Source organism: Eschrichtius robustus, chromosome 3 (genome assembly GCF_028021215.1).
Source record: "Eschrichtius robustus isolate mEscRob2 chromosome 3, mEscRob2.pri, whole genome shotgun sequence".
NCBI lineage: Eukaryota > Metazoa > Chordata > Mammalia > Artiodactyla > Eschrichtiidae > Eschrichtius > Eschrichtius robustus.
The window spans coordinates 154,041,961-154,065,511 of record NC_090826.1 but is presented as its reverse complement, the minus strand read 5'-3'; the positions used below and the strand labels follow the sequence as shown (position 1 = coordinate 154,065,511).

Here is a 23,551-nt window from a genome sequence, read left to right as displayed (position 1 = left end):
CTCACCTAGAGTGCAAGTTATTTGAAGATAGGGGGTGTATTTTATTAAGTGTTTATCCCCAGCACCTGTGCCTAGCACAACGCAGACGGTCAATAAATAATTGCTTAATAAGGAAAATCCCTGCCAATACAAGATGTACGTGTGTGAAAGACAGACTGTGTGTTTTTCTCTAACTGGATAGATGAAAACTTGTCATCTTGTTTAATGTGCAATTTTTTGGCTTATAATTAGTAATTAAATTTCTCTCTTATATTATATTGTAAAAATTCAGATTCTCTGAGGCAAATGGGCCTGGCACTACCCATTAGCTATATAACCTTGGACAAGTTCTTTAACTCTAGGCCTCAACTTCCTCATCTATAAAATGGAGATAAGCTCCCATATCACAGAGGATTACATGACTTAAAACACATATAAAATTAGAAGAGTGCTTGGTACACAGCATATGTTCAATTAATGCTGAATGAATGAACATGTGAACGCAAGCAGCAGTGAAGGGCTTAAAATAAAATAGTCTCATCCCACTCCCACATCCAGCACTCAAGAAGCGACTGATTCTGTACACAGGTTTTTAATTGTAAAATACGATATGTGTACTGAGAAGTGCACAGGACAAAACTGTCAATGTGACAAATCAAAAGAGAATACTTACATAACCACTACTCGAATCTGAAAGTATTGATACTTGTCAGCATCTCAAAAACCCCCCATATCGTTTTCTCATCACAAGCTCCTTCCCTCTTCCCAGTTAAACACCATCCTCATTTCTGAAAATCATTTCCTTTAACCTGCATGCATCCCTAACAAAAGAGTTTAGTTTTGTCAACATCTAACTTTATGTAGAGGATCATAGTATATGAAGTCTTTTATATCTTATTTCTTTCACTCAACATTGGTTTAAAAGATTCATCCACATTGCAGCCTGTAGCTGTAGTTCATTCAGTTTTATTGCTTGATAGTTTTCCCACTGTATGAATACACATAATTTATTTAATTTTTGACTCTTAATGGACATTTGGGTTGTTTTCAGTTTGTGCTAATGCAAATCATGGACAGAAATCCTGCTGTACCGGTTATTCTGGTGCATTTACACAGGGCGGGGGTGAGGGCTGCTAGGTCACAGGCTATTTATATACCTTCAGTTGATGGAGAGTGCTAAATGCTTTCCAAAGTAGTTGTGTCGATTTATACTCCAGTATAAGCAGGGTAGAAGATTCCCATAGTACTCCACGTCTACAATACCTGATACTACCAGACTTTATTTATGTATTTGTCAATCTGATTGGCATGTACTTTCATTGGTTTTGACTCACTTTTCTCTTATTACTTAATGAAGTCGTATACTTTTCTGTGTTTACTGGCTGTTTGGATTTCCTTTTTTATGAGGTTGACGTCAACTATTGTTATTTTTTATTCTTATTTTTTTAATTCTTATTTATTTATTTTTGGCTGTGTTGGGTCTTCGTTGCTGCGTGTAGGCTTTCTCTAGTTGCGGCGAGCGGGGGCTACACTTCATTGCAGTGGCTTCTCTTGTCGTGGAGCACAAGATCTAGGTGCGCAGGGTTCAGTAGCTGTGGCACGTGGGCTCAGTAGTTGTGGCTCACAGGCTCTAGAGCGCAGGCTCTGTACTTGTGGCGCACGGGCTTCGTTGCTCCGTGGCATGTGGGATCTTCCTGGACCAGGGCTCGAACCTGTGTCCCCTGCCATGGCAGGCAGATTCTTAACCACTGCGCCACCAGGGAGGTCCAACTATTGTTATTTTGAATTCTTCTCCATTTCCAAGTAATACTCTTACATGACTATTTTCTGACTAAATTTGAGGCATTATCTGTTCACTTTCTGATTTACTAAGTAAGGGTTTAGTTCCTTTACACTCTTGCCTATGTCCACACTGCTCAGTAAAGTTATGTCATCATTAGTTATTCCACTGCTCATGATCTCTTTGACTTTAGTGATATACTTAAAAACCTACATTGTTGATCCACTATAAACTCTCTCAACGTCACGCTTTGTAAAATGAGGACATTCATACCATCTTCCCTTTTTTCTACCTCCTGTCTACCTTCCAAACCTAGCTTTTACGTTGTCAAAGTTGAAATTTATATTCTGTTCTATGTGCAGTTAAGTCTTCTGTCATTTGAGAGTCAGTAGGGAGTAAGGTTTAAGAGAACAGGCAGAGAGCCTAAACTCAAAGCCTCGATCCAACCCTAAATTTGGTACAGCCTGGGCAAGTTCCTTCCCTGTCTTAGCATCCTTTTCTCAAATGTGGGAATGATATTAGCACCAACCTCATAAGGCTATTCAGAGGATTAAATGAGTTAATATATGCAAAAACACTTAGAGCCTAACATATACTAAGTACATACTAGTACACAATACATTTCAGTACATACCAAGTTAATACTAATACATACTAAGTATAGTTTAGGTTAGTTATTTGTTATTACAGGCAAGTTGACAATAAAAGCTGCAAACCAAGACAGTATTGCCATTATTACAATTAAATTAATATTGCCCACTGCAGATGTACTGTGACTCTGTGTATAGACTACACCTCATTCCATACTGTGTCAGTGTCACTGCCCTTGTGTAGGGTGACCACATACCCCAAGCCACTTTGGGCTGTTCCAGTTTATACCTGTTGTCCTGATGTTACAGCATTAGAGCACCTCCTTACACTATTGAAGTGTAAGGAGTTTGGACAAGTTCTGGTTTGGACAACAAATTAGATAGGTGGTCATTACCCCTGTGTGTCACTGAAAACGGGGGCATCTATAGTGTCAAGTTTAAGTGGATTCTTCTCTTCCTCATCAATAGTAGGTGAAAAATCAACCATAGTTTAGTTTGCTTCATGTTTATGTCAGTATAGCCTTTTCTCCTCTGGAGTTCAAGTTCCTTCTCCTCTTCCTCTCCCTCTTCCCTTCCAACAGTGCCTAATACCTAGTAAGTACAATATGCCTCAAGGTGTTTCTAAGCTCTCAATCACACAATCAATAGAAGCCTCTCCAATCTAGACTAGCTGCTCTCTGCACTGAATTCCCTATTACCTTCTTTCTTGGTTTATTGCCTCATTTTGCTGGATTATTTCTATAAATAGCTTAAGGTGTAGCACAGGAGGTAAATTTTTCAAATTTCTTTGTGTACAAAATATCTCATTCAGCCTCCACTTATGACTGATAGTTTGGCTGGATACAAAACCCTAGGGTGAAAATTATGTGCTGGAAAAATTTGGAGGTATCTTTCTAATACCTTCCAGCATCCATGGTGCTGATGACAACTATGATAAAGTCAGATTTTAAATTTTTTTTTTTTTAGGTGACCAGTATTTTTCTCTCTGGAATGGATGTATCCTCTCAGTATTTTATTCTATTTTTCTTTTAATTAATTAATTAATTTATTTTTGGCTGCATTGGGTATTCATTGCTGCACGGGCTTTCTCTAGTTGCAGTGAACGGGTGCTACTCTTCGTTGCGGTGCACGGGTTTCTCATTGCAGTGGCTTCTTCTGTTGCAGAGCACAGGCTCTAGGCGTGCAGGCTTCAGTAGTTAAGGCATGCGGGCACAGTAGTTGTGGCACATGGGCTTAGTTGTTCCGCGGCATGTGGGATCTTCCCGGACCAGGAATGGAACTCATGTCCCCTGCGTTGGCAGGCAGATTCTTAACCACTGTGCCACCAGGGAAGCCCAATGTATTTTAATTTATTTTTTCAGTATTTTAAAGTTTCACAATGAAGGGTGCCTAGGTATGAGTCTATTCTTGTTCATCTTGCTCAAAACTTGAGTGACTATTTTCAATCTGAGGCCTGATGTCTACTTTCAGCTGTGGGGAATTTTGTTGCCCTTTGACAGCTTCCCTCCATTTTTTGTCTGGGTCTGGAGTTTCTAATAGTAACATGTTGGATCTCCCAGATGCAGCCTCTCTAACATATTGCTATCACATTTTCCATGTGTCGTTCTTTTTTATATACTGAGAAATTTTTTAAATTCCTACTGAATTTATTTCAGCAACCATATTTTCATTTCCAAGACACCTCTCTTGCTTTCTGACCATTCTCTTTTTAATTAACACCCTAGTCTTATTTTATAGTTGCTAGCTCTTTTTAAACCTCTCTCAGGATACTAATTAGGGTTTTTTCTTAAATTATTTTGTTCCCTAAATTGTCCCCGGTCCTACCAAGATATGTTTTCACTCTTTTGCCCCCTCTCTCATGTTGTAAGCTTTACTCAACTATCAGGCAAATGACAGTTATTTTCTATTTAAGAATGAGCGCAGAAAGCTCCCTGAAGTCAACGATTGATTGGCTTCTTATGCAGGAAGAAGTGGGGAGTGACTGTAATAGGATCCCCCCCAAACACTCTTTTCTAGGGTGTAAAAACTCACACTAGCTGCCCTAGTTCTCCCCAGTTTCACTGTTTTCAAAATGAAACCATCTCATTTCAGGAGCTTGAGGGCGGGGCTGGGAATCCACCCCTCCAAACACAACCCTTCAATGAGCTCCCCTATTTCAGTCACACTTTTAACTAACTCCACCCTCTCTCCTACATGCGCATCAAAGCATGAAGCTACTTCTGCAGGTGGGGTCAGAATCCTCCTCAGTTGCAGGTGGTCCCTGTGCATATTCTAGGTGATGCTTTTCCTCTGTTCTACTGCTTCAGTTTCACACTCTTCCACTTGTCTTCCATCTTTCAAAACTATGTTGAAATCTCTTGACTGTTGTTGGCTTATGTACTTAAACACTTTGATACCATCCTTGTAGTGTCTTGTCAAAATGGAGAAGAGCTGCAAGGGTTCTCAGTGCATTCTGAATCTGCTATTCTGTGGTCCCAGTGTTTAAAGTTCTTGGTCTTCCCCAGTCTATCACTGCTTTTAGAAATACAGTCTCCTGTTCTACTCATGAAGGAAACGAATACAACACATCTAAAATGACAAGGAATGCGGGTTAGATGCTCTAGGGTCTTGTCGTACTCTGCAATTTACTAAGAAACCACTTACGTGCTACAAATTGTAGGTGCTCATTTATAAAACGAAAGGGGGTAACTCTACATGAACTATAGATTTCTCCTACTGTAACATTTCATAATTTTCTAAGTTTTCTTAAAATTTCTCTATATTATCATTAATTTTAATTAAAAACATAAAAATCTAACATTCTCTTTTGAAAATCAAAGAGTAATTACCATAGTCCTACAATAATGGGATAATTAGTTCTGAAACCTGTCAAGTTTCATGTTTCATACGAAAAGAGAGTCATATTAAATAATTTTTAAAAATTAAACATGGACTTTGTAGCACAAAGACAAGGTCCCCCCAAATGGTATTCCCTTATTTACTAGAAATGTTCAGCTCTGCATTAAAGTTGAAATAAAACAAATATATTATTTTTGAGGTGCAAAAGTTTCTTATGAAAATCAATTTTTCTTTTCTGTCCGTACAAACAAAAGTATGGAATCACATTATATGTCAGGTTTATGAGGGAATATAATGTAGCTTCTTGATGTTTTTTATTTTAGGAAAGGAGAATATTAACAACAAAACATTTTTCAACCTTACTTTTATTTAAAATGAGGCCATATTTTCCTCTTATAAAAAGAGAGTTCAACTAGAACTGTCAATTTTCTCATTTGTAAAACAAGAGCACTGAATCAGCTGACTATATTCATTCAGAACTCAATTTCTTTATCTTATGAGCACTAAGGTTCTCCCTAAATCGAATATCCTAAGGTTCTAAGGAAAGGAAACTATATTACTAACGACATGTTTTGATTTTTATTTCTTAGAGTTCAAATGTCCACCATTCACCTTGGTCTAAGCTTAAGGAACCATTCAAGGGGATACAATGCAGATGGGAGGAGAAAACAGAACCCTCACTCAAGCTGTGCAGTGTTGCAATCAGGCTTCCATTTGAAAAATAATCTCCTCTATAGCTTTAAAGTGATAACTTTGTACCTGCAATGCTTCTTGTTTCAAACTGATTTTCTCTGGCTCTTCCTGAACACTTTCTGAGGAATCTTTGACCTCTTCGATTTCTGAGGAGGAAGGACTCTCTACTATCACAGTCACAGGAAATTCTGATGGACCTGAGTGTCACAAGAAGAAGATAGGAAACCACAGAGTTGTTAAACTGAAGTGCAAAGAAAGAAGACAAGATTGTATAAAAGATAACACAACCCAGATACCAAATATCCACATATTAGAGGACATTTAACAAAAGTGATCTGAGGTATCATTATTTATAAATATCTCTCACTGCTCCTTAGTCTAAAACAGGCAATGACTAAGTAAAAGTACAGTAACTTATTTTTGCTATGTTACTGTACAGACCTCTGTTGTACATGGTTAGGATTAGTAATGGGAATTGCCCATGTTATTAAGTTTCTTTCACAGAAGCCAAGTGAAGAGCCAAGGTAAACATTTTTTCTCAGATCAACTTTATACTGCAAATGAAAATTTTATTCTTTACCATCAGACAAAAACAGTCTGGAAGAAAATGTAGCTTTTCGGAGGAAAATACATCAGTAAAGGGACTGATGAATAATCAGAAAGTCAACGTATCTAAGCTGTGAATAACAGACGTTTGAATTTTAAAAAATAAATCACATACACATACACAACTAAAACTGACCCATCAAAAATTTCATCTTCTCATCACCCTTAAGCCAAAACTAGGGTAACAGTAATACAATTCTCCTGTCAAGCTTCACTGCCACTGCAATGTTGTTCCATAGGACATTTCCAAACATTTAAAAACTGACCTGGCCACAACCCCATAAAAGTCTACCGATCATACAGAAGTGTGCTGGGATTATATAACTACGCAGAAGACAAGTCACTAGGACATCATTTTCACAACAAGCAGCAAAACTGCAGCATAGGAAATTCCCAACAGGAGAACGAGGCGCACACCCCTCCCTCTGGGCATGCAAGGGCAGGACTGACACCCAAGGTGCTCTTCTCTCAGTCTCAGCAGTGGTGCCTTTCACAGAGCAACTATGCAGTCTCCCAAGACCACTGGGAAGGAGAATCTGATACTGACAGTATTAGCTTGCCATGAGGCCATAAGCGAGGGAATGTGTGTGGCCTTGGTGACAGAGCAGAGGTTTGGGAGATGTTGCTTTATATTGGCTTTCAGATCAGGAAGTTGTACATATAGCCTGCAAACAACATTTCTTGAAAACATATGAACATTCTTGAGTATGACAGCTCCATGTGAGGGGTCAGAAATGGCAGTCAAGTTCATTTCACTGGGTAACAGCTGATTTGCGGACTGAAGAACAGGCTTCCTTGTTCACAGACATAACCACAAGGCTGCCAGTTGTGTGCGAAATCCACACAACTACACAGTTGCATTGGGAGTGCGACCAGACAAGTTTTACATGGATTTATTTCAGAGAAGGAAATGCTTCTTGTAAGGCTCTGTCAGTTTAAAAAGCAAAAAGAATGACCACCCACCTTTCCCAATTCGACCCCTACATATCATAAATATGATAGCTACATACCTGCAGCTGACTACATACATCACGAGTCTGATGAATGGAAAGCCCCTAAAAAGATATCAACAAAACGAAGTTAGATCTTGATGTAAATACATCACCAGTTAAATCCAGTTAATACAACTATTCAGTATTATGTACAGTATCCATACAGAATTGTGTACAGAAATAAATAAGCTCAAAAGAAGGACCTGGAGGGCTTTGCTACAGAGAAAACTGAACAGAATTCAGCCGACTGGCTTGGTGATAACTCTCTGAACTGCTGAGAGGCCCCTTCAGCTCCTATGTTCAGGATGGTTGAGATTTCAGTCTCACTTCTTTAAATGGTGATATTAATCGTTCTCTAATTTACCACTCTGTGTGATGAGGATGGACCTGAGATTAAGTGTCTCACCAAGAAGATAGGAAACCACAGAGTTGTTAAACTCAAGTGCCAAGACTAGGGATTCAACACTATAGTTTATGCAACAGAAATTCACATTACCATTTGCAAAAAATTAGTTGGTTGTCCAATAGGGATTATAAACATCCATTTAACATGAGCTACTGAACAGATACTTTACACAGTAACTCCTTCAAGTACATTTAAAATCAATTCTCTTTGTTTTCTGAAGCAATTGTTAACCCCCAATTTCATGAATACTACCAAGTAAGTCACTTGAAAATCATCTAGAGCAATCTATTTCACTTAGCAAGCCTAAAGCTATAATTCAACAATTTTATTTACTGTTCTATGACAAAAATTACTATGAACAGCTATCCCTCGGATAAGTAATCAGCTAAAGCTAGTTTGACTCACTAAATCTGATTTACTGAGTTAATAAGCCAGTTGATTTAGAATAGGTCTAATGCAGATTTCTCATCCATTCTGCATTAAACTACTTCCCATGCCTAAAATGTCTTTTCCCTTTCATATATATCCAAATTCCTACTTCTGTGCTGTAGGGCTTGGCTCAACTACACCTGCCTTTAGTGAAACTTTTCTCACCTGCACAATTGGAGATAATTTTAGTCTCCTCATGACTCCCACGGGGTTACCTCTGTTGTGACACTTGAGAAACAACTTGAAACTCCCAGTTACTTTTTGTTTTACTTCCTTAGAGGGCTCATTAGGCAGAAGCCATGTGTGAGTTATCTTTTTTCCTCTATAGAAAGCACCAGAGACAGCCCACGTAATAGAAGTTCCAAAATAAAGAATTCTGAACGACTGAAAAAGACAGGGAATGCAAACACATTATCTGTTGCTTTTTGCACGTTCTGCAGTACGCCACGGCAGGAAACCAGACACACCAAGTGGTAGAGGTTCAGGACCATAACATTCTTTACCAGCAGAGTGTTTCCTTCCATTACTTACAGGTTTCTTTGTGGCCAATCCTATGTTTGACAAAGCACGAAAGAAGGAATCAAGATGCACCAAAGGTCTACAGAGCAACTCTCAAACGTGTACAGTTTGAAAGGAAGCAAACAGGCACTGTACAATGATGCCAAGGCCATTAAAAAAAGGATCGTTTTGTAAAAAGGTTTTACATAATCCAGCATTTTTTAAAAATATAAGTTGTCTACAGTAACAAGTTATTTTAACTAAAACAAAAGTATTGAGATGTGCAGAAATGGAAAAATAAATTTTTAAAAAACTCAAAATATGATACATTTTATGTATCATACATAAACACTCAAGTTTATTGAATCTTAGAACACCTTTGGCATTTCTGAATCTCAAGGATAGCGAAACACAGGTACACCCATGACTTCTGCCAAACAGAATCTTCAGAATTAGACCAAAATTTCAATTTAAGATGAATTTTTCTATGTAAAAACAATAAAAGTTATAAGACTGCAAGTTGCTGGGTGGTAGGTGAGTCAATGTTACTCTCCTATAAGCCTGTCAACCTTCACTGCTCCTTTGATTTCATATAGAAAACACACAAAAAAACAAATGAAACCCACTGGATAAAAGAGTGAAATGTGGAGACTTATCCTATATTTCAGTAGTAAAGAGGCAAGTATCTTTATATGAAATATTTGGTTGCAAAAACTAGACCTATGTGTTAATATTTTATTTAGAACAAGCCATATATTAAAATTCACATTTAAATATTTAATTTGAATTTACTGAAAACAAACATCATAGGTTAAAATGGTTATATTTATCATTCAAATCTACTATATTTCATGTTATTTAATTTATTTATTTTAATAGATCTTTATTGGAGTATAATTGCTTCACAATTCTGCGTTAGTTTCTGTTGCACAACAAAGCGAATCAGCCATATGCATACACGTGTCCCCATATCCTCTCCCTCTTGAGCCTCCCTCCCACCTTCCCTATCCCACCCCTCTATGTCATCGCAAAGCACCGAGCTGATCTCCCTGTGCTATGCTGCTGCTTTCTACTACATTTTAGCAGCATTAGGATGGAGTGTAAAATAGAGTGTATGTGGTAATATAGGATAACTATTTCATAGAGTGTAGCTTATTGATAATCACCACATGATCCTGTGTCATTTAACATGCCTCTTAAAAATATATAGGAGCTCAGTTCATTTTGTGCTATTTTATTTTGTTTTTTAACTTAATTACCCTCCCAAAAAAATGTCTGTATGCATGTGGTTTGTATGTGTATACCCTTCCTTTACTTTCAGAAACTAATGCAAATACATTTGTATTAAAATTTTTTTTAATTACACTTTTTGTGTTAGGAGATAAAAAAAAAATTTCTAATAAAAGTTCCCATCTTTTTTAGACATACATAATTACAATATAAATGTGACACAATTCACACCATTATCTTACCCCTATACAAACCTGGATCTAAGTATATACCCAGCTATTGATTTGGCTTACCTCTATGTCTCCGAATAACTGAGGCAAATAAAAAAATAGCCCAAGAAATAAAATTACTCTTAAAATAGCTCAATCAGCTTGTATACTTCACTTACATTTCCACTTTGTTTAATCACGTTAAATAAAAAAATTTTTTTTAATTGTTTTATTCTCATTCCATGATGCCTTATTATATACCACCAGGTACTAATATTACAGAATTCCTAATATGTTTTACATATACATGTTTTATTTATATATATTTCCATTTCTAATATTATAGCAAAAGGCAACTCAGCTATTTTAAGAATGCTGTACATATCATATAAATTTTAATAATAATATGTAATTAGTGTGATACCCAAATCTTAACTTCTTTGTATGTACTATTTGATTATTAAAATATCACTGTCTTGAAATAACAATTGGCAGACAAATCATAAGCTTTTTTTTTTGACTTCATAAACACTCTTAACAACTTCTATTTAATACACTATTGTCCAAGCAAGTTGATTAATGGAGAATCAAAAACATACATCTTTAAGTAGAAAAAGAAAAGTTGTATTTATGAAGATGTTTACAATAGTTTATTTTAGGTTATTTCCAATTTTTCACCAATTTAAAAAATGGACCAACTCAATGAAACCTTCTGAATCCAATGTTAAAAAGTATAACAATGAATCATAAAATTTAAATTTAGTATGAAAAGATAAGAATGGCAAATTTTATTGAAGCTATGTGGAATTATGTTTATAGACAACAGGAAGAGAAAAATAAAAATGTAAACAATGCTTGATAGGATAATGGGATTAGAGATGGTCTTTTAAATTTTTCATTGTTATGCTAATACAATACCTTTATAAAACCTAAAAATCTTGAAACAACACATTTTAAAAAAATTGTGGTAAAATACACAAAACAGAAAATTTATCATTTCAACCATTTTAAAGTGGACAGTTCAGTGATATTATGTCAACAAATTTTTAAAACTTTCAGATGGCACCTGAGTAAAATATGTGCTGTCCATTGGTGATTTTAATATATCTGGTATATAACTAAAATCACCAGAAAACTTTTTCTGGGAAATTGGCAGATCATAAACATAAAAAATTTATTTTGCTTTATATTAAACCTTATTGTTTTACTATTTCAAAATTCAAATTTACTCACAAGAAAGAGTCAGTTTCATATTAGATTTGGTTTAACAAATGCTGCTCCTGCTATTCATTCTTATCACCAAAAAAAAAAAAAAAGACTATTTGTGACTAACAATAATATGTTCCAGAAAATTAAAAGTTAAGGTCTCTTAGAAACAATACAAACGTTATCAGTAGAAGTGAAGTATAACAAATTTATATATTCAGGAAAATGTGAAACTTATACCATTGATTGTTAAAGGGTTTTGGTAACAAAATTCTAGGCTTAGTTGTAAAATCCTGGGTTAACTATCATTTGGAAATTTAAATATACATTACAGTAAACATTTAGAAAATGTTTTTCTAAAATGTTCCATCTAGGTCGATAAACTGGTCTGTAGAAGTCTTTTATAAGGATAATACATATTTCAAGTTTTTTTTTTATCGTTGAGAGAAACAAGATATTATCTGATTCAAAAATTTAGGTAAGAATTCCTCAGAAAGAAGCAGGGAACAATGGGAAGGTTGGAACTGGGAAGAAATTTTGTTTCGTATAGCACAAAAGGTAATTCTTCATATAAAAAAAAAAATCATCCCTCAAAAGCACCACTACTAAAATTATCATCAAAGTGCACCCCAAATTTCAATTGCAAAGTATTAGAAGTAATCATCAACCAGGATGTATTTTCAAAATAATGAACTTTTTATGAAATTCAAACAATAATGTTGGTTAATATGGTTAATATTAACATCTCTTTAAATTCGTTTATTATATCTATATTCTATAAATTCTCATAAGTATCAAAATAATTCTAGGCCTCCTAATATGCATGCAGTTAATATTGGCTGTTTTAATTTTAGCACACCGGAAACATAAGGGGTATAAGTTCTAGTAGCATTAAAAACAAGTAAGAGTTACCAATTCTAATAGTAACTTTTCCTTTTCAACCACTTCCCAAAATTATAGTTCTCTTTTTCTGTCTAGCAGCTTTGGATGGTTCCTTCACGATGGAGAAGTTATCCACTAGTACTGAGACAGAAATGATAAATATGCCATTTCAGTTACAGGTAACTTATGAGGGTTTGATCTTAATTGGAAATTAAGATACTTTAAGTTAATAAAAGGTTTTCAATCTGCATTTCTGGGAACCTAAATTAAAGCATCACACAATATTTTCAAAAACAGAAAAGCCATTTGATTTGACTAAAAACTTAGTTTTAATATGGCAGAAAGTACCTTGATAATTTTCTTTTAAGAAAGAGAGAAAAACAACAAGCCATTAAAGAGAAATTCTTCTGAGAGAACTAAAACACGTTATATACCTCTGACTTGGCACTCCTTCCATTCTGGAGACCTTTTTTGATAACTGCTTTCATCACAGAATGATCTAAAGTAAAATAAATTGAAATTAGAGTATTTATTTCCCAATGAGTGGCTATTTCCATTTAAAACCAAAAGCCAACTAATTATTGCTTTTCCCATAAAATTAAACATGAAATCTTCATTATGTAATTATACACTTATTTCCCCCTTTGTGTATTCTAATTTCTTCCTCAGAAACCTATGATGCCATCTTGCAGACTGCCCCCAGTGGCTACTATTTTGGCAGCAGCAAAGGTCAACTTTAAACATTTTGCATCTAAAGTGGCTTTGGATACCTCTGGATAGAAAGTACAGTCTGAGCACCGTCCAGACACTTAGATACCTAAAGGGCATCTAAGATATCAAACCAAAGTCCTGATATTCCCTCAAAAGCTGCTCCTCCCATCAGCCCCCTTTTTCTAAGTGATACTACCCAGTTGCACACATAATCATCAATGACTTGTCTCCTTGTTACTATTTCCATCATACCTCACATCTAATCTATCCACAATTCTTGTTAGCTACACTCTCAAAACACAACCTGAATTCAACCACTTTTCACTTGCTCCAAACTTCCAACCTAAGCTAAGCCATAAACATCTCTTATTTGGACCACTGTGACAGTCTACTAACTGGTCTCCCTGTTTCTCTTCTTTATCCCCCCCCAACCCCGAGTCTATTCTCTATACCAGGTCATCTTATTCAGATACTATTTGGATCATGCCTTTTTCCAGTTCAAAACCCTCTACTCATTTAGAATAATCCACATCTTTACTCTGGCCTTCAAGACTTTACAAGATCAGACCCCTGGCTAGTTCCTTGAACTCATGTCATACCACACTCTTCTTCACTCAGTACTCTGGCCACGTTGGCCTCCTTGCTTTTCCTTAAATACTCCACCCGCCTACATGCCTGCATACGCATTGCCTCCTTGTCCTGAAATGTGCTTACCCCAGATCTTCCATGGCTTCCTCCTCTCTTCATTCAGGTCTCCATTCAAATGCCACTTCTCCAGTGAAGCTGTCCGCTAACAAACCTATCCAATGGAGTCCTACCTGCTCCCCCCCCCACTCTCCTTACATTAAGATATCTTTGCACTTCCTACTATCTAAAATTATATTACTTATCTGTTTACTCATTTCTATCTGAACTCCTTCACTAGAATGTAAGCTCCATGAGGGCAAGACTTTTGCCTGTCTGGTTCACTGCTTTATCCCTACTGCCTGAGCGGTATCTGGCACACAGAAGGTATTAAAAAAATTACCTGTGAAACTGACAAATGAATAAAGTACTCCTTGCAAGAAATCACAGGTTGAACGAGAAGGAAATAATGTTCTTGGTGGAAGCAGGTTTAGTATCTAGGTTCACCTCTATTCAGAGTAGAGATAAGAACAATTTAAAGGTATAACTCACTTTAATTAGTACATTATCTGCTAAAAACATAAGGGAAGTGCAACACTAGAAAAGTACAGTTGACGCTTGAACAAATGGGTTTGAACCTCACGGGTCCATTGACACACGGATATTTTTCAATAAGTATGTACTATCGTCCTACACGATCCAAGGTTGGTTGAATCCACAGATGCAGAACCAATGACTATAAACTTATACCCAGATTTTCAACTGCGTAGGGGTCAGCACCCCTGACCCCCACGTTGTTCAAGGGACAACTGTATATGATGAGGAAAGTTAAACACATTAAGTTTTAAAAACTGTCAACACGTGAACAAACTTTTTGTTTTGCTATGTGTTAATCAATTAAAAAAAAAAAAAGTGACCACATACCAACAAGTGGATTTTTTCTTATATCCAGAATGACCAGAGTTCTGTTGGTTTCAAGGGCCTTTAGTAAAGTCTTTGCTCCTTCACTGGTGAGGCCACACTGCTGCAGGTCAAGTGCTTTTGATGAAAGACAAAAGGTCACTTTTGAAGTCTATACAGATTTCACATATAGACAACACTCTTTTTCTCACGTGTGAAAGAGTCCTGCACAAGACCAGCCATGGCAGTTTTGTAATTTTGGGTATGGAAAAAAACAGAAACATATACGCACACACATAATGCATAATCCAATCTAAAAACCGCTTTTTCAATGTGCAATGATAACCCTGCCTTTAGTACCAAAAAATCATCCAACATACTTTACAATTATAGAACTGAAGAATAACTGTATATAACCTATGAGCAAAAAACATCACAAAATGAATCTCAGTTCGTAATTAGGAAGGGCAGCAGTGGCATGTAAACCTCACAAGCAAAAACTGGTGGAGCTCAGAAATGCACTGCATTCTTTTGATCATGATCTTGACCTTCAAATCACACTTTAAACTAGTTAAAAGGGGAAAACGAAAGAGAAGAAATGTAATGACTGTTAGTTTTAGTATAGAAAAGACAAGTCTAAGAGGATACAAATAATAACAAATTCAAACAAAGTGTGAATACACAATACATACTAAAAACCTATCATGAAAGTATGATGGTCAAGAACTCTCTCAGTAAAAGGTCAGACAAAAACTAGAACAAATGATCATTAATTCTAGTAGTTCTGGGGCTGAACAACCTACTCATTTAAACAAAACGGATCATCACAAAAGCACAGGTATTAAAACATATTACATGAAAGGCAACTATCATGAGTCATTTTTTAAGCATTGTGTAGAGCATCACATTAAAAAACTGGAGTCTTTCAAAACCCCATGACACACAGAAACTGAAAGTCAGACATATGGATCTGACAGGATAGGATACAACCGATACAAACTCTCACTACAGAAGAATAGACACAGGGTATAATTAAACAAGTAGCCAAATTAATACAAACAGCCAGTAAACCCACCAGTAAATCAAATGAATATAAAATAAAACAAAATGTGGTTATTCTCCTATCAGATTAAGATAAAGCCTTTAAAATGTGTACACCCTTTTGATCCAACAACTCTCTAAGTATTTAACCAAAAGAAATAGTCAGAGATATAGGCAAGGATACATATCAGAGTACTATTTGGAACTGAAAAACTGGACATAGCTTATATACAAGAATGGATAAGCTATGTGTACTGTGGCATATTCATATAATGGAACACTGAACAGTCACAAAAAATCATGCAGTAGATGCAAATTTACTGACTTGCTAAGATGCTCACACTAAATTAACTGAAAAAAGTTATGACATTTGGAGTAATCCCACTTGCATGAAAAAGGGAGAGGTACTCATTTCTGTAGTTTTACACTTTTTTAAAAGTGCTACAAGCAAGTGTTTGTGTGAGGCAGGCTTCACATCCACTGTTGCGGTGGACTACAAATTGGCATAGCATTTCTGGATGGTAATTTGGCAATGTGTATCAAAAGTCTTAAAAAGGCAGAAGCAAGAAGAACTACAATCCTGCAGCCTGTGGAATAAAAACCACATTCACAGAAAGATAGAAAAGATGAAAAGGCAGAGGGTTAGGTACCATATGAAGGAGCAAGCTAAAACCCCAGAAAAACAACTCAGTGAAGTGGAGATAGGCAACCTTACAGAAAAAGAATTCAGAATAATGATAGTGAAGATGATCGAGGACCTTGGAAAAAGAATGGAGGCAAAGATCGAGAAGATGCAAGAAATGTTTAACAAAGAACTAGAAGAATTAAAGAACAAACAAACAGAGATGAAAAATACAATAACTGAAATGAAAACAACACAAGAAGGAATCAATAGCAGAATAACTGAGGCAGAAGAACGGATAAGTGACCTGGAAGACAGAATGGTGGAATTCACTGTTGCAGAACAGAATAAAGGAAAAAGAAGGAAAAGAAATGAAGACAGCGTAACAGACCACTGGGACAACATTAAATGCAACAACATTCGCATTAGGGGTCCCAGAAGGAGGAGAGAGAGAGAAAGGACCAGAGAAAATATTTGAAGAGATTATAGTTGAAAACTTCCCTAACATGGGAAAGGAAATAGCCACCCACGTGCAGGAAGTGCAGCGAGTCCCGTTCAGGATAAACCCAAGGAGAAACACGCTGAGACACATAATAATGAAATTGGCAAAAATTAAAGACAAAGAAAAATTACTGAAAGCAGTGAGGGAAAAACGAGAAAAAACATACAATGGAACTCCCTTAAGGTTAACAGCTGATTTCTCAGCAGAAACTCTACAAGCCAGAAGGGAGTGGCATGATATACTTAAAGCGAGAAAGGGAGGAACCTACAACCAAGATTACTCTACCCGGCAAGGATCTCATTCAGATTCGATGCAGAAATCAAAAGCTTTACAGACAAGCAAAAGCTAAGAGAATTCAGCACCACCAAACCAGCTCTACAACAAATGCTAAAGGAACTTCTCTAAGTGGGAAACACAAGAGAAGAAAAGGATCTACAAAAACAAACCCAAAACAATTAAGAAAATGGTCATAGGAACATACATATCGATAATTACCTTAAACGTGAATGGATTAAATGCTCCAACCAAAAGACACAGGCTTGCTGAATGGATACAAAAACAAGACACACAAATATGCTGTCTACAAGAGACCCACTTCAGACCCAGGGACACATACAGACTGAAAGTGAGGGGATGGAAAAAGATAGTCCATGCAAATGGAAATCAAAAGAAAGCTGGAGTAGCTATATCCATATCACATAAAATAGACTTTAAAATAAAGAATGTTACAAGAGACAAGGAAGGACACTACATAATGATCAAGGGATCAATCCAAGAAGAAGATATAACAATTATAAATATATATGCACCCAACATAGGAGCACTTCAATACATAAGGCAACTGCTAACAGCTATAACAGAGGAAATCGACAGTAACACAATAATAGTGGGGGACTTTAACACCTCACTTACACCAATGGACAGATCATCCAAAATGAAAATAAACAGGGAAACGTAAGCTCTAAATGACACAATAGACCAGATAGATTTAACTGATATTTATAGGAGATTCTATCCAAAAACTGCAGATTACACTTTCTTCTCAAGTGCGCATGGAACACTCTCCAGGATAGATCACATCTTGGGTCACAAATCAAGCCTCAGTAAAGTTAAGAAAATTGAAATCATATAAAGCATCTTTTCTGACCACAACGCTATGAGATTAGAAATCAATTACAGGGAAAAAAACACAAACATATGGAGGCTAAACAATACGCTACTAAATAACCAAGAGATCACTGAAGAAATCAAAGAGGAAATCAAAAAATACCTAGAGACAAATGAAAATGAAAACACAATGATCCAAAACCTACGGGATGCAGCAAAAGCAGTTCTAAGAGGGAAGTTTATAGCTATACAAGCCTACCTCAAGAAACAAGAAAAATCTCAAATAAACAATCTAACATTACACTTAAAGGAACTAGAGAAAGAAGAACACACAAAACACAAAGTTAGCAGGAGGAAAGAAATCATAAACATCAGAGCAGAAATAAGTGAAATAGAAACAAAGAAAACAATAGCAAAGATCAATAAAACTAAAAGCTGGTTCTTTGAGAAGATAAACAAAATTGATAAACCATTAGCCAGACTCATCAAGAAAAAGAGGGAGAGGACTCAAATCAATAAAATCAGAAATGAAAAAGGACAAGTTACAACAGACACCGCAGAAATACAGAGCATCCTAAGAGACTACTACAAGCAACTCTATGCCAATAAAATGGACAACCTGGAAGAAATGGACTAATTCTTAAAAAGGTATAACCTTCCAAGACTAAGCCAGGAAGAAACAGAAAATATGAACAGACAAATCACAAGTAATGGAATTGAAACTGTGATTAAAAATCTTCCAACAAACAAAAGTCCAGGACCAGATGGCTTCACAGGTGAAGTCTATCAAACATTTAGGGAAGAGCTGACACCCATCCTTCTCAAACTCTTCCAAACAATTGCAGAGGAAGGAACACTCCCAAACTCATTCTATGAGGCCACCATCACCCTGATACCAAAACCAGACAAAGATACTACAAAAAAAGAAAATTACAGACCAATATCACTGATGAATATAGATGCAAAAATCCTCAACAAAATACTAGCAAACAGAATCCAATAACACATTAAAAGGATCATACACCACGATCAAGTGGGAGTTATGCCAGGGATGCAAGGATTCTTCAATATACGCAAATCAATCAATGGGATACACCATATTAACAAATTGAAGAATAAAAATCATATGATCATCTCAATAGATGCAGAAAAAGCTTTTGACAAAATTCAAACACCAATTTATGATAAAAACTCTCCAGAAAGTGGGCATAGAGGGAACCTACCTCAACATAATAAAGGACATATACGACAAACCCACAGCAAACATCATTCTCAATGGTGAAAAACTGAAAGCATTTCCTCTAAGATCAGGAATGAGACAAGGATGTCCATTCTCACCACTATTATTCAACATAGTTTTGGAAGTCCTAGCCACGGCAATCAGAGAAGAAAAAGAAATAAAAGGAATACAAATTGGAAAAGAAGAAGTAAAACTGTCACTGTTTGCAGATGACATGATACTATACATAGAGAATCCTAAAGATGCCACCAGAAAACTACTAGAGCTAATCAATGAATTCGGTAAAGTTGCAGGATACAAAATTAATGCACAGAAATCTCTTGCATTCCTATACACTAATGATGAAAAAACTGAAAGAGCAATTATGGAAACACTCCCATTTACCACTGCAACCAAAAGAATAAAATAAGTAGGAATAAACCTACCTAAGGAGACAAAAGACCTGTATGCAGAAAACTATAAGACACTGATGAAACAAATTAAAGATGATACCAACAGATGGAGAGATACACCATGTTCTTGGATTGGAAGAATCAGTATCGTGAAAATGACTATACTATCCAAAGCAATCTACAGATTCAATGCAATCCCTATCAAATGACCAATGGCATTTTTTACGGAACTAAAACAAATCATCTTAAGATTTGTATGGAGACACAAAAGACCCCGAAGAGCCAAAGCAGTCTTGAGGGAAAAAAACAGAGCTGGAGGAATCACACTCCCTTACTTCAGACTATACTACAAAGCTACAGTAATCAAGACAATATGGTACTGGCACAAAAACAGAAACATAGATCAATGAAACAAGATAGAAAGCCCAGAGATAAACCCACACACCTATGGTCAACTAATCTATGACAAAGGAGGCAAAGATAGACAATGGAGAAAAGACAGTCTCTTCAATAAGTGGTGTTGGGAAAACTGGACAGCTACATGTAAAAGAATGAAATTAGAACACTCCCTAACACCATACACAAAAATAAACTCCAAATGGATTCGAGACCTAAATGTAAGACCGGACACTATAAAACTCTTAGAGGAAAACATAGGAAGAACACTCTTTGACATAAATCACAGCAAGATCTTTTTTGATCCACCTCCTAGAGTAATGGAAATAAAAACAAAAATAAACAAATGGGACCTAATGAAACTTCGAAGCTTTTGCACAGCAAAGGAAACCTTAAACAAGATGAAAAGACTATCCTCAGAATGGGAGAAAATATTTGCAAACGAATCAACGGACAAAGGATTAATCTCCAAAATAGATAAACAGCTCATGCAGCTCAATATTAAAGAAACAAACAACCCAATCCAAAAATGGGCAGAAGACCTAAATAGACATTTCTCCAAAGAAGACATACAGATGGCCAAGAAGCACATGAAAAGCGGCTCAACATCACTAATTATTAGAGAAATGCAAATCAAAACTACAATGAGGTATCACCTCACACCAGTTAGAATGGGCATCATCAGAAAATCTACAAACAACAAATGCTGGAGAGGGTGTGGACGAAAGGGAACCCTCTTACACTGTTGGTGGGAATGTAAATTGATACAGCCACTATGGAGAACAGTATGGAGGTTCCTTAAAAAACTAAATATAGAATTACCATATGATCCAGCAATCCCACTACTGGGCATATACCCAGAGAATACCATAATTCAAAAAGACACATGCACCCCAATGTTCATTGCAGCGCTATTTACAATAGCCAGGGCATGGAAGCAACCTAAATGCCCATCAAGAGACGAATAGATAAAGAAGTTGTGGTACATATATTCAATGGAATATTACTCAGCCATAAAAAGGAACGAAACTGAGTCACTTGTTGAGACGTGGATGGATCTACAGACTGTCATACAGAGTGAAGGAAGTCAGAAAGAGAAAAACGAATATCGTATATTAATGCATGTATGTGGAACCTAGAAAAATGGTACAGATGAACTGGTTTGCAGGATAGAAGTTGAGACACAGATGTAGAGAACAAACGTATGGACACCAAGGGGGGAAAACCACGGTGGGGTGGGGATGGTGGTGTGCTGAATTGGGCGAATGGGATTGACATGTATACACTGATGTGTATAAAATTGATGACTAATAAGAACCTGCAGTATTAAAAAAAAAGTCTTAAAAATATGTCACATTTAGTCATTCCACTTCTAGGACCTTATTCTACAGAAGTAATCCCAATGGACACAGAGATATATATATACAACGTATTCACATCGTTTCTGACAGGGAAAAGCAAACTGTAAATCTAATGGCAAAGAATTGATTAAACTATGGGACATCAATATGATGGAATACTACATGATATATCATTAAGTGAAAAAGCAGGAATATGAAATAGCAAGTATACTACAATTCTATTTTTGTAATCCCTAAGTGTACAAATATATTTATAGAAAAATAAAAGACTGAAAGTATATACACCAAAATGAACAGTGATTATGTCTGTGTATTAAGATTATAGGTAATTGCTCTCTTGTTACTCTGTATTTTCTGTAAAGAATATATGCAACTCTTAGAGAAAGTTTAAAAGCAAAATAAAAGCCAACAGTAAAATGAGGCTTTAAAAGAAATCCTATCACAATAGTATCATGCCAAAAGCTAAGCATATATCATATTAAAAATTCAATATTTTCAATTTTAGAATTTACCTCTGAGCCATAAATCTTCACTAAGAGATTCTGCCAAAGCACTTGCACCCAGGTCACCAATGAGCGTGCTGCAATTCAGAGTGATGCGCCTCAAATCAGCCATACAGTCAAGATCAGGTCTCCTGGAATGAAGACTCTCAGCCCAGGTTTCTTCATGCCTTCTGGTAGTCTGATACTTCAAAGATTTAATGGGATGAAATTACGATGCTTGAATAAGGAAACAGGGTGTGCCTACTGAGTATGGCTTATTATGTCAGAGATTTACACACACACATATCAAGCATATATGCCAGGAGAATCAACCTGAGAAATTAAACAGTCAGTTCTGGTTTATGAGTCCAGTGACCCAGATTCTAGTCGGTCAGTGATTAGATTCCAGCCACTGGATGACCTGCTTTTGAACAGTTATGTAAAGTTGGACAACTCAATTACAGTCTATGAATTATTTTCCTTATCTTCTAAGTCAGGGAACTGGTTCTAAATTCTATCATTGCTGAGGCTCTAAATTTCATCATTCTGTCCTCCAATGGTCTCCAAACACCTGACTGGGCAACCTCTAAGAAAACTTTTTAATATGCATCTTATTTTTTAGCAAATTATATACATGAAGTTCTATACATATAATGTATGTACATTATAAACTACACAGATATTTTTTAAATGATACAAAGCTAAATAGGTTCTAATATTTTCTTTTCCTAACTCCTAAGGCATTATTTTATTTATTTTAAAAAAATATTTATTTATTTGTTTGTTTGTTTGGCTGTGCCGGGTCTTTAGTTGCAGCATATTTAGTTGCAGCCGGATCTTTTAGTTGTGGCATGTGGGCTCTTAGTTACGGCAGGCACGTGGGATCTAGTTCCTTGAGCAGGGATCGAACCCAGGCCCCCTTCATTGGGAACGCAGAGTCTTAACTACTGGACCGCCAGGGAAGTCCCAGGCATTATTTTAAAAACTATATTTACAAAATGGATCTCACATGCTACCTAGGGTATGCACACAAACTTTAGAGGCCTGGACTATGCAGAGCCAGTTTGATGTGCCTTGGGAAAATAATGTTTGACATTTAACCACAAGTCTTGTCTTAAAGACATTCAATTCTTTATATTCATAAAATAAATTTGGGTAACAGGGAACACTGACTTTAAATGGAAAAAGTCTTATTACATTCTTGAAAAAATAAAAGACTGAAAGTGCCTTTGATACTCTAAAAGGAAAATCATTAGTGTCATTTTTCTATTAACAATAACTTATAAAAGCTCCAAGCAGAAATAACACCAATCACTTACACAGTGCTTAGTATGTGCCAGGCACTATTTATACAAATGAGTTCATTTAAACCTCATAATGAGGCATAGACGTTAAGTGATTTGCCCATGTTCAAATGCTATGAAAAGGGAGAAAGGGAATTTGAACCTAGGCCATTTGGCTTTGGCACCCAAGTTCTTGACTGTTTTCTACCCCAGGGGTTAATGGACTTGCCCTGTATAGGCTCAAAGAATTTTTCAATTTTTCAAATCTAAATCTAAACATTTCCAGCTTTCTGGGCTTTACAGCTTCTGGTGTAACTACTCTGCCCCGCTGGTGTAGGGTGGAAGTAGCCACAACTACCATGTAAACAATGGGTGCGACTATGTTCCAAAAACACTTTCTTTACAAAACCAGGCGACGGGCTGGATCTGGCCCACCAGCCATAGTTTACCTATCCCTGATCTGCACCATCAAACTATTAAAAAGGCTTCATGTCAAATTATTAAATAACTTTAGGCCTAAATACAGTCATTATAACCACTGTAAAGTTGTTA

The 23,551-nt window shown here is 36.2% G+C and overlaps 1 pseudogene; it reads right to left on the bottom strand.

Annotated features, from left to right (window-relative positions):
- Positions 1-23,551, bottom strand: part of LOC137760738 (centrosomal protein of 78 kDa-like) — a 43,203-nt pseudogene that overhangs the window by 7,398 nt on the left and 12,254 nt on the right.